Source organism: Manacus candei, unplaced genomic scaffold (genome assembly GCF_025592945.1).
Source record: "Manacus candei isolate 608988 ecotype Guabito, Panama unplaced genomic scaffold, ASM2559294v1 h1tg000060l, whole genome shotgun sequence".
NCBI classification, from domain to species: domain Eukaryota; kingdom Metazoa; phylum Chordata; class Aves; order Passeriformes; family Pipridae; genus Manacus; species Manacus candei.
The window spans coordinates 10,378,806-10,394,160 of record NW_026138108.1 but is presented as its reverse complement, the minus strand read 5'-3'; the positions used below and the strand labels follow the sequence as shown (position 1 = coordinate 10,394,160).

The following is a 15,355-nucleotide window of genomic DNA, read 5'->3' as shown; positions in this document are numbered from 1 at the left end:
TGAACATGCAGATGAATTCCAAATAAGGTCACGGACAAGATTAAACACTACAGATGTGTTATGACAGGAGAAGAATGATGTAATTCTGCTGAATAAGTGGTAGGGGTTTGCCTTGTGGTCCAGTGTATGCTTTATCAGTGAGTATGTGCTTTTTACCTTGGTAATGCTTTGAGCTTCCCCAGGCCACATGCATGTTTTCAAATCGAGTGGCATTGTCTGTTAGCTGCCTGTTTCTCAAATCAAATTGGCAAAAAATCCCTACAAAGGAGTTCAATGATGTTGCATTGTACAGGCTTGAAATGTCATCTATTAAATACTCAAAATACCTTACTTCTTAGAACCTTGTCCCTAGTGAATTTTTTTTTGTCCTCGCTGCTACTCAAGACTTCACCTGTTGCAAGGTGATGTATTTGTAATGGCAAAACAATACTGTCTCCTGGGTTTGCAGGTGATGGAAGTGCTTTAGTCTATAAACCCTTCTTCACCACTGGAGACAAAAGTGGAGCTTTTCTGTGACTGGGAGAGTTGTGCCTTGGAGAGCAGGTCCTGGTTTGCTGTGAAGGGCTTCCCAAGCCCTGGCCTCCTGCACACTGTAAGCTTGGGTCTCTCAGGGAGTTCTTCAGGTGCCTCAGTAACTTGCTGTACCAGCTCAGTAAATCAAGGTAGTGTGCTTCCATAAGCCAAGTGTATTTGACAGGAATTGCTACCACAAATTCCATGACACTGCGCTTTCAGAAATGGGTATGTTGCAGTGAACAGGAGAGCAGGATATTTCTGTGAAGTCTGGCTCAGTAGAGACAGGAGAGCCCCAACTGCACTTTAATGGTTCAAGGTTCAGAGCTGGCTTTAGGTGCAACTCCTGCGTGACAGTGGGAATCACTGACAGCCTGGGGCTTCAAAAAAAGTGCTGAATGCTATGGTGCTCCTCCCAGGCATGACAGAGTGATCTGAAATTTATGACAGTATTTCCAATCTGTAGAGTAATGCTGTCAATGCTGGAACTACTGGCATTGCAGAGTTTGCTCCTCCCTTCATATGTGGTTTCAGGGAGATAAAGGTGGGTCTCAGGTGTATGTCTGCTATATTCACCGAGGTTCTGCTGTTAAATACAGGATTGGGAGATGTAAGTACAGTTACAAGGTTCGTTTATTAGGAATAAATTCAAAATAATTCTGGTTTAGAATTGCAGCTTTACTCTGTAGTAAGATGCAGTGAAATTACACATGTTTCAGCAGTAGGCTGTGTCCCTCCAAGTTTGTTAGTTAATCGTTAAACTGCTGTTACAGCCCACTGGTTAGTGGTGTTGGTTGCTCTAATACAAGTTTTGTGTACTTCAGGTGTAGGTTACTAGATAAGCAGTGCACTGCATGCCCATGTGCTGCAGAGTTGAAGTCTGAGGAACCACAGGTCGTGAAAGAACAGTCCTAACCAGTAGTTTCCAACTAAATTCACTAGAGGTGGAAAACAAAAGGCAGTAGTAGAAGGATGTGCAAGTAAAACAATTCATAGTCAAAGCTTCAGAGTAGATCCAGAACCTGTACCTAAGCTTTTCTGCAGATTTTGGAGAAGGTGAAGCTGGCAGCTGTAGGCTGTTGGAGTAGTGTAACTAAGCCTTGTATTCTTGCCCAGCCCAAAATGGAATTACTGCAGTCTTACGTACTTGTGCATGGAGGCTTTGCTGCTTGGCTTGTTTATAACTAGTCACGATGTTGGGAGTTCTGTTGGAGAAAACTCCTGTGGGATAGGACAACAACTAAACACACAGAATAGAACATAAACAGTAAAATGCCACTAAACTCTGGGATTATTTACTTGCCAGCATGAGACACTTGCAAAGTTTACATTTAGTTAGTGTGATCAGATCTGGGTTCTTGAAACTGGTATAAAAATGGTGCTTATTGCAGTGTGTATATCCAAGTGGTATTTCCCTAGATAAGGAGATCTCCAACTGCTTGAGTGCTCAAGTGCAGTGCTGTTGGCTAAGTGATCTGGAACAGGGGATGGGTGTTGAGTTGGTCTCCCTTCTGTGTTCTTTCATGTAAATAGTGTATTCACTTTTAAATAGCAAAGTCATAGCAAAATTAAACCAATATAATTGATCAATAATGATGGCTTTTATTGATAGTAATTTTCTAAAATGTTTAGGCGTAACTACATTGGCAGAAGAGTGGAAGAAACTGCTATTAAACACATTTCACAGCAGTTCCATTTATCTTTGAAATCCTGGTCTGGGTTGCAGTTCCCCCTCAGGAGCCTTTACTGAACCAACAGTTGTGGGTTGGTTATTGAAAATGACCTGTCGTGGTGAATTCTCACCTGCTCCTAGTGAGTGTCACAGGGGGACAGCTGCTGCCTTGTCCCTCTTTATACCAGACCATCTCCTTTCCAAGCTGCAGGGGTGCTTAGGTATTAAATCTGCGTGTTTCAGGAATGTATTCTGATCATAGAATCATGGAATGGCTTGACATGGACCTTAAAAAGGTGCCATGGGCAGGGACAGCTCCCAGTACACCAGGTTGCTCAAACTCCATCCAGCCTGACCTTAAACACTTCAGGAATGGGGCAGCCACAAGTTGTCTGGGCAACCTGTTCCACTGTTGTACCACCTTCACAGTGAAGAACTTTTTTTTCTAACCTAACCCTGCTCTCTCAGTTTGAAGCCATTCCCCCTTCTCCTGTCAGAAGTTCCTCTTCAGCTCTCGTGCAGAGGAACCTTCTGCAGGCTGAACAACCCCAACTCTTCAGCCTCTCCTCCTGGGAGAGGTGTCCTGAATCACCTGATCAGTTCCTAAAAGTCAAAACATCTTCATAACTCTGCTCAGGCATTTTTGGGGGAGAAATTTCAGGAAGAAGTCTGGGATTTGGGGATGGGTGGGGGGGTTGGGTATGGAACAAAATCTTTGAGTGTAGCTGAGCTGACCTGCTTTTTAGCAGATGGAAGCTTCCATCTGAATGCTATTTAGATTTGGAGGGATGTTTTCCCCAGAGCAGTGAATAAATCCAAACAATTTGATCATTTCGGCAGAGTCTCGAATAGTTGATGTAAATTTTTAGAACACATCTGAAACAGGAATTATCACAGCGTATGTTGCAATCCAGGCTCGCAGCTGCAGTGACTGATTAAAAAAGTGAGTTTATTGCCAATTCGTGCTTATTCTCAAAAATGAGTTCCCAGAGAGCTGGTGCAGTGCAGTGAAGCGGGGGGAGCTCATGCTTACAGGTACCTGAGATACCTCCTGTTACTGGCTGGCTGCTGCAGTGTTTACTTCAAATGCTGCGTCTCCTACGTACAGTTTGATTTGAATGAATAGGGGAAATGGCAATTAGAGTTCTGTGAGACCAGTGGCAGAAGGGGTCAAGATGTCATGCAAAGGCTGTGTACTCAGTCATCAAGTGCCCTTGGGTGAAGCTTTTTCCCTGCCCTCAAATAAATTGCCAGGTCCCTGTAGCTTTGTTGGTGCTGCTTTTCATCTGGAATGGTGTTGGCCAGAGAGCAGAGGTTCACAGCTCAGTTCCAGGCTCAGTTCAGGGGGGTGAGATCTCCTGAGGGGCATATCTATAGCCTGGAACAGCTACTCAGATGTTGCATCTTCAAAAGCAAACCAGAAATGGTATCTGCAGCTGAGCTCTGAGCTGCAACAGGAAAGGAAAGGTCTGGCAGAGCTAGAGCTGCAGACATCAGGGTTTAACTGTAATCTAAAGGAGACTCGATCAATATGGCCTTAAAGGTTCTGCACGGTGGTTCTACATCTGCTTCCAGGACAAGATGTCCAAGAAAGTTTGCCAATCCTTCAGAAATAGCTGCATTTGTTACTTAGTAAGATACAGACCACTTCCAGTATCTCCCTGGATCCTCTCCTATCTAGGCAGTCCAGAATAAGCTTCTCTTCTAAGTCACCAAGAAATCTCTAAAACAGAATCAGGCCTTTACCTTTGAGAGTCAGGGACTGAGTAAGACTCCTGAGGTAGGAGCTCCTTGAATAATGTGGCTTTTAAGTGGTGATGCAAAGGGACACAGGCTCGTCTGGATTCAATTTAGAGAGCGCCCACATCCCTTTCCTTTAACGGAGGGGAGTTGGAGACCAGGGAACTGTTATTTTTAATGAGTTGACGAGGCAGCCATGGCAACAGTTACACTTGGCATAAATACATGGCCAGAGTGAGGAAAGCAGCCATCTGAGTGGGATTTTTATCTTCAAATATTTTGCAGTTTAGAACAACGTCAGTCTTACATTTAGTTTTTGTTTATGTTCACAGTGGAAGCGTCTGAAGGATCTGATGTGTGAAGTATTCACACAATTTTGTTATCTAAGCAGCTATGCAAAACACTTGAGTTTGTGAAACAAAAAGGGATCTTTAGCTGGTTTGATAAAGTGTGTGGAGGATGAAGTTTATAGAGTTTGTTCTGTTAGAAAATGGATGGTTTTTAAGGACAAAGTGAAATTGGAGAAGCGAAGGGTAAATTAGCAAGAACGTGGAGTTAAAGCTGCAATACAGGTGAAGGCTTGGTCTGCATTTCTGTGGTGATTCTGTTAAATCCTGTAAGAAATGATTGCATATTCATAGGCAGTTGAAGATTTAATCACTTTGGAGTGTAGAATGCTGGGTGACTGGCCTTTCCTGGAGAGGAGCCTTGCAGATTTGAATTAAATGTTCACAACAATGCTGAATTACACAATCTTAGAGTTCAGAGTGGTAGAGGCTTGATTTCTGCTCTGAGCCAGGGCTGTCATCTGCCTCAGCTCAGGGGCCCGTGGTGTCTACTGAAAATACATTCATTGGAATTGGTCCCCTAACATTTCTGCCATAGAATAGTCAAGTTACAAACCCAAAGTCTAACACACTTTTGTATTGGGAATTCGCCTTCTGGAGCAATGAACTGTGCAGATTCCTGTGGTGCTGCACTGCCACTGTTATTCAGGATAGGTGACATCACCCAAATCTAAGGCTGGAGAACCCAATCCCAGCTGCTCCTTTGGAAAGCAGTTGCCTCCACAGCAGAGTCACAAACAAGGCATCAGGCACGTGCTTAGGCCAGCTCTGCATTCTTTCACAGAGGCATAAAGCACGGGAAGGACTTAAGGCCTTGGGCTTTTCTATATTATTTTAAGCTTAGGTGGTTTGCTGAGTTAATATTTCAGTTTCTGGGTAACAGGAGAAGCATCGATATTAATCCCCCTTCCCAGTATTGACAACAAACCAGGAACCATCCTGGGGTACAGCTGACATCTGAACCTTAAACAGCCCCGAGAGCCAAGCTGGGAAGTGCAGGGCTCTCTCAGTTCCAGACAAAGAACACTTCTGAAGCAGGGAGAGCCCCGGCCAGGCTGCTGGAGGAGACAAAGCCGTGAGGGGCAGGGTAGGTGCACTGCACTTTTTGGGCTGTAGATAAATGATTACTCACTTGATCAACACAGCAGTTTCATTTCCTGCTCCAGCGAACGTTTCCATGGTGACCTCCAATTTCCCATAGTTTTCCATCTATGGAATTGATGCAATTTAATTTTCAAGACCGTGAAGTACTTAGCTATGATGAAAGGCCATTCATAAATTCCTCGAGATAATTATCTCAGTAGATATACAGTGGGAGTAAGGACCATAATGCAGTAACACCCCAAAACCCCCTCCCTTTCCCTGCAGGTTGGCACATTCCTGCAGAGGCCCACTGGAATCCACTGGGAGTGATTGCAGCAATTCAGGGGCTGGGATGTCTCTGATAAAATACATCAGTTATATAAGTACAGAATAGGCTATTCTATCAGCTATCCTTATGGAATTGCCAGTGCAAATTCCATAGTAACCTTCATAAAGGACTGAAGGAGAACTCAGTCCAGAAGTGGGCCAACATGGGAATAATTTGCTATTTTGCTTCTCCTTGAAGACTCTACACACTTAATCTGGTTTGTAAGGGGAAATGTTATTGATTCAAACTCTTCCTTTCCCTCTTACTTTAGAAACAAGGCTGCTCCCTGGATCACACGTACATCTAGGTAACACTGTTATTTCTGACATCCTGTGAGCTTTGGATTTCATCTCTAAACAAGGAACATTCAAGATGCTAAATGATTGAGTTGAATCCTGGTAATACAGCTGTTACCTGTGCAGTAAAGCACATAACCAGCAGCTGAGGAATCAGACCCTAGAAGCACTTACTGGGCTTCCCACAGAACCCAGTGCAGGCACTGGAACAGCTCAGGCTTGCACGTGCCAGGCTGAGACCTCTGTGCCACCAGCACTGCACCGATGAAGATAAACACTGTGCACTCACCCCAGAGCCTCTGAGAGCCCCACCTTGATTTCCCAGACACTTTGCTCAGTACTTCACAGATCCACAAGTAGTAGTCCTTAAATGTAGGAAGGAAATTTCCTGTGAAGGAAATTTGCTGTTGGTATTCACTGAAGTAGCAAACCTAAAATACAATGTGGAAAAAACCCTCTAAATGTAACAAAAAACTCTCATAAAAGCAAAAATAAGAAGGGAACTGGTAGATGGATGCCATGCCTGTTTGGGGAAATCTCCCTTTCAGTTCCTCAGTGTGATCAAGGTTCATGTAAACTTGATCCTACTGGATTGTTATTGGGAGGAGACAGAGGGGAAAATTGCATCTAAATTGGAAACTAATTCAAATTAATAACAAAGAAAACATCTGAGCTACTGTTGTGCTGTATGGGATTCCTCACTTAACTATCCAAATGCTCGGTGTCTAGACAGCTGTACACTCGTCAGGCAACAGAGAGAAACAGGTTCCTCACAGTGACTCATCCCACCTACCTTAAATTATTACCTTGGGAGGGGATGATTTGCCCTCTGGGGGTGCCAGTCCATGGGCCTGTACAAGGTGTCTAGACTGCTAATTTTTAGATGTCTGAAGATAACTAAAATTCACCTAAATCACCTGGCCATATAACACTGAAATAAAACGTGCCATAATTCTCTATTAGCACATAATTATGTGTACTGCACACACACTGTGCTGTCCTTGTGCTGCCAGGACTGGGCACATCCATGTTGTGACACCTGCTGAAGGCACAGCACAACTGTCCCAGAAAAGCAGTAGCATTAACAGGTGCCTCTCAGTTCATCAAGGCTAAGTTTTAAATAGATAGGTTGTGTTTTGATAGGACACTGAAACCCAGTCCAAAAATGCACTGGGGGAACAAGCTAAACCTCCTGCTCCCAGCAGTGTTCTAGAAATGCCAACATCTAGAGGTCTGGAATTGCTAGAAGTTCAAATCCTTTGCACTCCCCACCAATTTTCTATTACTTTAATCATTAAAAATTTACACTTTATCTCCTGTTTAAATGAATTCATTTCAACTTTTAGTCTATGAATCTTGTCTTGCTTGTGTTGGTAGAGGAAAATTTAGGAATGTGATTGATCCAACCCTAAATTTCTCTTTTTTTTTTCCCCTGATTGACAGATTGATTCATCTTTGGAAATGAAATTTGAAAACCAACATGGGAATTTTCTCTATACAGCACCTACGGTAACCCATTTCATTACCATTTTAAATTTAGATATGTGACCTTTAAGATCTGATGCAGGAAATACATCTGTATGGGGGAAAAAAAGACAGCAATACACATAATGAAAACCTTGAGCAAAACATCTCCCAAGGTCTCTAAAATTAATGTTTTTAAATATCGCCTTTCAAATGCTGATTTTATCAAACTGGTAATCATTATATACAGATTTATTTTGTCTTTTTGTTTTTCCTTCCTCATTTTTCTACTTCTGGAGACTTCAGGAGTTTTTCCAAAACACTGTGTTTCCACATCTATAACCCACATTCCTTCCCCTTCTCTCCTTTGCTCTCTCCAAGGGTTTCTGCCTTTCAGCCCCAGGTTTCAGCCCCTCACATCCCCTGCAGCCTCTTCGGCTGCTGCTGCCCGTACTGTGAGCCCAGGGAAGACAACTGTTGTGAAATCTGGAACCAGCAGAAAGGAAAAGAAATGCACACACTTGCTTCTCCACTCATCACCTTGTAGATGTGCAATCTCCCTCCTCATTTTCCATCTTAACCATTCGAAGATGTGAGATGAGTCCAGCGAAACCTAAACCCAGAAGGTTTGAATTAGAAATCTTGACACATAGTAAAATTCTGGTTTGTTTTGACTTGCTTTTCCAGTTTTGTATCTCTGGGGGACTGTCCTTCAGACATCCAGACTTTTCACTGCAGCCACAAGGGCTGTAAACAACCCAACAGAAAACCCCAACCAGGAGCAACAAAATAAAAAAACCCAAAACACTGAACAGTGTTAGTTCTTCTCATTCTTGCAGGTGAGGTTTAGCAAAAGCACCAGGTGAAACAAGAATTGGGATCAAACAAGGTGGCAATACTGGATACAGAAGCTTGATGCTCTTCTTCTCAGGTACAACTGTTTTAATCAAATGTAACTTCTGTGAAGCAGACAGTAAATAAAGAAGTCTTGTAATCTGACAAAATTCACTAGATTTACCAATATACTGATACCTTTTAATTAAGACACTTACTTGCCTTTAAATTTAGATTTGTCCTCCCCTGATTCTTTTCATGCTCTACGTGACTGTTTTCAAAGATAACTTTCTTCATTATTCCGTGCAGCCCATGAGCTACTCAGAGCATATAGAAGGGAGTATATGCCACATGCTCATTGCCACTTCCAGCAGAGAGATGCAAACCAGAAGGGTTTCTGCTTTCAGAAAAAGAAATGTACTGGCTATGGAATAACCAGCCCTGCTGAAGCTTTTCTCCTATACCCCAAAGTTGAAACACTAGCTCATTTTAGTCATGTCAGATTTACTATTTTTTAAAAAGAGATCATAAAAATGCGTCCTCTGAACTATTAATAGAAGCAATGTCTGCATTTGTAGCAATTAACAGCACCATAAGACAGTTGACCAGGGAGTGACAACAAAGATGATTACAACTGGGCATTAAACTAAACCAAACTGGAAGGCAGAGGGAAGGATACTAAATATTAGGATAAGACCATAAAAGTCTAGGGAGATACAATCATTGGGCTGCATTTAATGCAGTTCTGGTTCACTCATTGTGAGATCTGTGAGCCTGCAGGTTTGTCAAGGGAAACATTTCCAGATAACCCCCAGAACAGAATCTATGTCAGGACCTACCAGGTGTTTGAAGGCAGAGCATTCTTGGTGTGAAGTCCCCACCTCTCTGTTCACCTCTAGGTTTTCTTCTTTTAAACTGTCTCAGTTATGGGCTGCCCCCTTTTTCTCTTGAAAATGCTGCTCCTGGTCATGAGCTGCTGCCCAGGATTTCTCCACCTCTGCTAAGGGTGCAGCACAGATCTGCTTCCCGCTGGGAAGTGCACGGCTTTGGCCTCAGCTGCAGGACATCCAACGGAGGAGATGCTCTATAACCCAGCCTCAGGCACAGCTCAAACACTGAGCACAGCTTCTGCTTAGCTGGGCAGCTCCTTCCAGAAATTCTGAAAGAAACATCTGACCTGGAAGGTTTGTCCTGTCCCTGCTGTCAGGGAACGTCACTTAGGTGTGATGGGAACCCTTTGCACCAGCCACCTCCGAAGGGATTTGGAGCCCTGCCAGTGCCAATAGCAGAGGAACTGGAACCTTACTGGTCTGAGTTCCCTCAGGCACCAGCTGTGCTTCAGGCACAGGGAAGTCTCTTCTCTTTCCCCTATACACTAGAAAAGCTCACTACTCTCACAGAATTATCACACATTAAATTAGCTCAGTCTCCCAGTGATTTACAAGTTGGTCACTTATCCGGATTTCTGGATTTTGAGAGGATTTTTGGTGGGTTTTTGGTTCTGCATCCCACACTCACCCTCGCTCCCACCACTGATGATTGCTCTGTGGTTGTTTTGGTTTTGGTTTTTTTAAACAAATCATCACAGGGAAGTTTTCCCAAACAAAACAAATGCATGTGATTATTTGGCAACCTCAGGGATTGTGCAACTACAACCACAGCCTATGCTGAAGCTCTCCTGGAGATATGGATTAATTGCCCACAGAAAATACTCAGTAAAAGCAAAGCAGCTTTATAGCAGTTTACTTGACACAGGAATTGAATCAAGGCCTGCCTGGCCAAAACCCAGCCCCTCAACATGGGGAACAACAAAGATCAGCTTTCAGCAGTAAAGGTTTAATTCTGTAAGACAATTCTGGCCCTAATTTGTTTGCAAGTCATACTCTTGGCCAGGCCCTTCAGCCTTTCTAATAGTAAAGTTATGTGTTTATAACCTTCTCTTTTTAAATTAAACCATTCAAAACCAAAATCAGATCATTTTCACTACTTTGTGTTATGAAGGTGGAGAAAGAGACTGTGGTTCTATTACTAATCAAGGAACAACATTTGCCATTTTATAATCAACTTATGCTCCAAGGACCTTGTAGATCAGACAAAAATCCTGTACAACTCAGTAAGAAATCACCCAGGCACAAAACAGCTTCAATTCTCTTTGAGTCACACAAACTGTGAAAGGGGAAAAATGATTGCTCCTTGGCAGAGCAGTGTCAATGAGAACATGACACGTGAAATTAAGTCCTCCTGACTGTGGTGGGTTGACCCTGGCTGGATGAGCTGCATGAAGATGAGAGGAACTTGTCTATGTGAACACCAGGCAGAAAGCCCAGTGCACCCAGGTATCCATCCAGGGCAATGCCTGTTACTGTCTAACCAGCACAGTCTTCATCTACAAGGAGCATTTAACAGAAATTCAGCTGATAATAATCTGAAAATCTGACCAAAAGTAGAAGCTCTGGCATTGAAAGAAAAATTCCAACTTGTAGCTCCTCAGGAGAGTGAACAAGTACTGGTGTTAGGACATCACCAAAAGCAGCCAAATATGCCCCAGGAGCAGCCCATACCCACCATTAAGCACAAGTATCCTTAACAAGGATGTCCCTGCTGCAGTTCAGAAATACATATGCTGGAGGTTAAAAACATATGGACCTGGAAAGCCAAGATCACTTTGACTAAAGTCACCAACTTGAATTTGTGCAAACCCAAATGAGACATAATTCCCTCTTTCCTTTTTAGTACAAGAAAATAGCTGCTGACAATAATTCTTCCTCTCCAGCTGGTCTGGGACAGCTTCCCACAAGAAAAAAGAATGTTACCTTTTGCTTAGACAGATTCCCATGAGAATGAGACATGTACTAGAATAATTTAGCACAGCATAACAAATAGACAGAAGAGCCTGTTTAGAGCAGTTCAAACTCTATTGAAAGCTGGAACAAAACAATTATCTGTCTTTAAAGACTGGAGATAGGTGAAGGGACGTTTCATATTCTCTGAGGCATCTTCAAAAATGGTAGTAAACTGTCATCAGTGCAAGGCAAGACTGGTATTTATTATTATTTATTAGTATTAGCCCTGCCTAGAGGAGTCTGTTGGTTCAGCAGTGCCTGTATAGCCAGAACCTTCAGGTGCAAAGGTGAGGAGACTCCAAGAACAGTTTCCTCTGAATAGATTTGTGGAACCAGACAGAGGGAATATAGCATTGCATGAGCTTCTTCTTAAACTACTTCTGTACCACTCCTCTGTCCTAGTGGTACAGAACGAGCAGCCAGCAAAGACTAAGCTCTCTACTACTACCTCTGTGTCCTAAATTAGAAGCTCAGCTCTGCATTAGCAAAAAAGTCTAAACCAGACGTTCCAGACTGTGTCTGTCACTGAAGATACACTGTGTAACCAAGTCACCTTTGACAGGAGGCCCTAAAAACCAGAGTGGACCCACGATATTCCTCCATGTGCCCAAGAATGCTTTAGCTGTTGCAATTAGCATATGGGACTTGCACAGCCTTAAAAGAGAGGCAAGATTTATCTGCTGAGAACTCTGAAGGGCTCAAAAATGTTTTAAGAGCCAGAGCATTGCCTGGACCCTTCCAAGACAACGGAAAACACCCGTGAAGTCACTGTCACGTGACACTCACTCTCAGGTGCCAAACAAAAACCTGTTCCTTCAGCTAAAGCTGGGTATTTGTATTTTAATCACCATGGGTGGGAAGGTGTGAAATCCTTGTATGCTACTGAGCCAAACAGCACTTATGGAGTTCAGGCAACACTCCAACAGTGTTGGGGGCACCTCCTAACAGGCAGATACAGGGACACGTGTAAGATAAGGATGACACATATCTAGAAGAAGCCATAGGGACTCTTTAGCTTTTATCATTTCAAATGGAGCTGGAAGAGAACAGTAAACTCAATCAAGGGTGCCAGTGACACTTTGCAGCCCAAACACTCAGCAAGCCCCAAGATCTGGAGGCTGCAGAGAAAGGGAAAGTTTTTGCCTAAGGCCAAAGGACGAATTAAAAAGGGGCAGAGAACAACCCAGAGGCATTGGTCTATCCCTGGAATAAAATAAGCTTAATTCAAAGAACAACACAGCTACAATGAGCATTCCTAATTTCTCCAGCAGTTATGAACTAAAGGTAAAAACGACATTACAAGCTGCATGACTACACACCTGTACCTTCTATAGGCGCTGCCAAGACTAAAATACCCTGAAGTTTCAAGTATTTCTAGTATAAGCCATAGTAAGTTTGAGCAGATGCAGACCAAAATTCAGAGACAGTATAGAAATACTACACGTTTTCACTGTACTTACTTTGAATTTCTCTCCTCAGTATTCTCATATTTGTTATTCTCTTAGATTGTGCCTCCAATTCAAATCCTCCTCTGTAGAGCAATTATAATATTTAGCTAAATAACAAAATACTATTATGAGTGGTAAGTACTATTAGCTATGAGAATAATGAGTATTTGGTTACATACCCTTTTTCACATCTATTTTATCAACTTGCTTTTTTACCTCTATTACTACTGACTTTGTCCTTGCTGACTTCAGCTCCAGCTGTAGGAATTTTTCCAGGCAACTTGTGAAGTCAAGATTCATTTACTGTAAGGGAGCTACCACTATTGAACAAGTGGGTCATCAGAGAGCACTCCACTGTAAGAGCAAATAAAAAACAAAGTAGGGAAGAAACTTGCTCCAGGAAGCTTGCAAGTTTTAACAGAAGACGTCAATAGTATTAATTAACCCCCAATGTAAGTTTAAATCTGTGCAGAAGGAAAACATTGTTTTAAGTAGTGAAATATTTAACATGGAAAGCAAGTTATTCCCAGAAAGTGACACTTCCTTATAGAAAGAACTGATACAATTTTAGCTGTCATGCTCCTACCATAGGTCTTGCCTTGTCCAAAGCATTCCTTGGCAGCACATTCCAATATATTCCTGCACCTTGTTTCTATGTGGATAGATTACTGTGTTTTTCAGAGTTAAATTAGCAGAAGTGGACATTTACAAAGAGAATGATCAACACTACACACAGATGCTTTGTTATTCTGCAGTGACAACTACTCCTTCCCATGAAGTACTGACCTGGAAAAGTTTCTGAAAGAGAAAAACTTGAATAGGTGGATTAAAAAAACCCCAAAAGCAAAAAAACCACCATAATGAACCCTCCCCCCAAAACCACACCCAACCCCATAACTTCAATTACTTTACTAAGTTATATTTGAAGTGTTCTGTGAAAGGCCAAATCTATAAATTTCAGGAATGAACGTGCTGCTCACATGTGAGGAGAGCAAAATGCTAAGCTGCAACAGAGCTCAACAGAAAACACTTCCTACAGTCATGCAACTGGGGATGCAAAACAGAAACTAGGAATAAACCACTCCTCTAGCAAGGCAGTGTTACACTTCTAACCCCCTGTATTTTATCCTGGAATAGATTACTGCTATAAATAAAGGAATTTAATAGCTGCAAGCCAACCACCTACTTCAGAAGGCAAGGAATGCTGCCAAGAGAGAATTACAGCAACGTTATTCCACCACTGCACTTTGAAAAAACAAGCATTATAAAATATGAATTAAGCTGAAACACAGCTTTCAGTCCAATTACAGCAACACATGACTTTTTATATAACCTTAATCCTCCCATTGACCCTCCTCATCAAAAGAATGAAATAAGAAAAACTGATTTCTGGGTTTTGGTGGGTTTTTTTCCTCCTCTTTTGCTCTGTAAAAGTAGAGAAGTAGCAAAGCAAAAGCAAACCCTGTCCCCTTTCTGTCCCTGTTGATTGGCCTCTTGTACATCACACAGGTCAAGACATATTAAGTCATAACCTCTTCTTACACATGCCCTTTCTGTGGAAAGGGCAAAAAATGCACTTACCTCTCAGATAAGAGAGGTATGAAAACCCCTATTATTTTACACTTACTGAAAGCATTTCTCTCCAACCGGATGTTAGATGTGAGCACCCACTCAGCACTTCATCTAGAGCTAAATTTTACCTGCAGAAAACATATTTTTGTACAGTCAGCACCAAACAAGACCTTCAGAACTGTCATCAGAAGAAGACAGTTAGTGCTAGTGGACATGTATTTGAGGCGGAAAAAGGTTTCTAACATCCCATAGTAAGCAGTCTACATTTTTCCCTTCCTATTTTTGGTTAAAAGCTGGCTCCTCTCATACCTGGCATCAGCTGGCATGTATTAGTCTTCCTCAGTTGCTCTAATTTCCTCACACTTCCTCAGAGCTTCATAAATGAAGCAGCGTCACATCAAGTGTAACACCTCATCCTCCACTGCTTCCTTATGGCTCTGGGTCATGATTCTCTTGACAAGAGAATCGTTTCCTACAAGAGCCCAACATTTCCCTCAAGTCCATGTCTTCAAAGCTATCTAGCTTCCAGCCTTGGCTGTCACAAATCTTCCCCCTAAGCGACTGTGTGACAAGCAGACTGAGTTAAGATTCGGTTTTGCTCTGATCCAACAAACATGACTGTTGTTCTTCTATTCTGAATGTTACCAAACATGTAAGTTTTAGGTAAGGCCACAGATAGAAACTTGATACCAAGCTGAGCCACAAAGAGAGACACCCAACTGTTCTGTGTCTCTGCTGTGGTTACCAACAGCCCATAAACACATGAAAACCCCATACACAACGAGAACAGCTCATGCTCACAGCACACCACAAATAGCAGCATGGGAAACTTCACTTTCAGGCAGTGCTTCAAGTGAACCATCAGTAGTGACAATCCAGAACTCCTAAAAACAAAGCAATATACTTCAGGCTATGCAGTCTCTTAAAACTGGTAGTGATACACTATCCAGGTCTACATAATCTTCTCTTGGCAAACACTTAACATAGGAGTGCATGACCAATGAAAAAAAGAAAGATTTCTTTGGACTGGTACAAAATACAGAACTGCAGAGAGAAATCAGGTTTACTTTAGTCTACAACACAGCAATTTTTCACTGTTATTCCTGAACACATTATATGAAAGGACTTAATTCCAAAAGCCACATACTTAAGCTAAAATATAGTTAAGACTGCTCCCTCAAAGCAGACTCCTTTGTCAAATTTAACATTTTCACA

At 42.3% G+C, this 15,355-nt stretch overlaps 1 long non-coding RNA gene across 2 annotated transcripts; it reads right to left on the bottom strand.

Annotated features, from left to right (window-relative positions):
* Positions 1-5,403: 5,403 nt before the first annotated feature.
* On the bottom strand, positions 5,404-15,126 carry LOC127478379 (uncharacterized). Of its 2 annotated transcripts, none has more exons than XR_007907206.1 (4): positions 9,117-15,126; positions 7,984-8,056; positions 6,292-6,367; positions 5,404-5,481 (listed from the first exon to the last, which is right to left on the bottom strand). It is a non-coding gene; the product is annotated as an uncharacterized LOC127478379 (long non-coding RNA). The 2 variants fall into 2 exon arrangements; XR_007907207.1 differs by having other exon boundaries at positions 5,410-5,481; positions 6,269-6,367.
* Between the last annotated feature and the right edge of the window lie 229 nt (positions 15,127-15,355).